Genomic DNA, 1,551 nt, shown 5'->3' with positions numbered 1-1,551 from the left:
TTATTTATTTATACATACTTATATTTTTAATCCTCACCCAAGGATATTTTTCCATTGATTTTTAGAAACAGTGGAAGAGAGAGGGAAAGACAGAGAGAAATATTGATGTGAGAGAAAAACATCAATTGGTTGCCTCCTGCAGGAGCCCCAACCAGGGCCCGGGCTGGGGAGGAACCTGCAACCAAGGTACGTGTCCTTGACCGGAATCGAACCCAGGACCCTTTGGTCCACAGGCTCTATTCACTGAGCCAAACCAGCGAGGGTTACAGGAGCTCTTTAAATCATTCTGTAAAAATAAAGACACTGGGGCAATGCAGACCCAAGACCCTGGTCTCCACCTGGAAACCTGACTGGAGATGCCAACCTGGAGAAGGCACCTGAGGTGTCAACCATGTCCCCCTGACTGCCCTGAGCAGAGGAGAGACCACTACAGGCCTGGCCTGGGGCAGGTGCAGGGCCCAGGCCCAGGAAGGAGACTAGTGCTGGAAGCTGCACGGGAGATGCATTCGTTTTATTGGTCATTTGTGCTTAGAAAAGCGGGGCTGGTGGAAGGTGTGTGCATGGTCCACGGCCACAGCGGTGCCACAGGAGCTGGTGGTTCATTGTACCAGGTCAGGAAAGGCAGGGGCCAGGGGTCCCCCAGCGGGTGCGTTGGCTGAGGAGGGGCATCTCCTGTCCTTCTAGAAATATCCCAAGACTAAGGCTGGCCCTGGTCCCTAACTGCCCCTCCTCAGACCTGCTGCATGTCTTATGTTGGCCATGGCCCTGCTTGGGGATCTCTAGCTCTGCCTCTGGGCCTTGCTGCCCCTGCTTCAGGGGGAGGAGGAGCCAAGGATGGAGCAGGACTCACACTGGTCTGACTGTTCTCCAGTCTAGTCTTGACGCTGGCATTTTCAGGAAGTGCAGCACAGAGGCAGGTGGGCCCCAAGGCTGAGGCAGTTTCTGGGGTCTGTGTGGCTGTGACCAGGCACAATCCAGGGCATCTAAGCCCTACTGCCGGGGCGCCAGGTCCACTCCAGGTGCTAGAAGCCAAAGGCAGTGATGAAGATGTTAACCACGACGATGATGAAGACAAGGCTAGTGGTCAGGTTGTTGAGGAAGTTCATCTTGGCGTGCTTGGCTGGGTTGTTGAGGTCGGCCTTGACAAGGAAGATGAGCAGCACGCCCACGCAGATCTGCAGCACGAGGGAGATGGAGATAAGGACTACCAGGGGGACAAAGGAGTGGAAACCGGGGCCCTCGCTGATGATGGCCTTCAGCTGCGAGGCGTTGGCCATCAGCAGGGCCATGTCCAGCATGCTCTCTGCTGCGCTCTTTTTGTTAGCGTAACTGTTCAAGTTGAGGGGCCTTTTCGGCAGGGCGCCCGTTTGAGCGCTGGGTGAGTCCCCATTAAGGTTACCGTTGAGCTCGTTGAGCTCGTTGAGCTCGTACCCCTTGGGGTCCGAGTCCACGGCGAACACGGCCACCGCCATTGACGCCGCTGCAGCCGAGTCCCCCCGCAGGTTACCATTGAGCTCGTACCCATTGGGGTCCGAGTCCATGGCGCACACG

At 56.4% G+C, this 1,551-nt stretch overlaps 1 protein-coding gene and 1 pseudogene across 1 annotated transcript in view; both read right to left on the bottom strand.

Moving 5' to 3' along the window:
• Positions 1 to 1,551, bottom strand: part of PPP3R1 (protein phosphatase 3, regulatory subunit B, alpha) — a 28,014-nt gene that overhangs the window by 18,457 nt on the left and 8,006 nt on the right. The window lies entirely within an intron of this gene.
• LOC102248322 lies at positions 497 to 1,535 on the bottom strand (annotated as a pseudogene).

This window comes from Myotis brandtii, unplaced genomic scaffold (genome assembly GCF_000412655.1).
Source record: "Myotis brandtii unplaced genomic scaffold, ASM41265v1 scaffold84, whole genome shotgun sequence".
Classification (NCBI taxonomy): Eukaryota; Metazoa; Chordata; class Mammalia; order Chiroptera; family Vespertilionidae; genus Myotis; species Myotis brandtii.
Note: the sequence above shows the minus strand (reverse complement) of the source record. Positions and strands in the feature narration are given on the sequence as shown.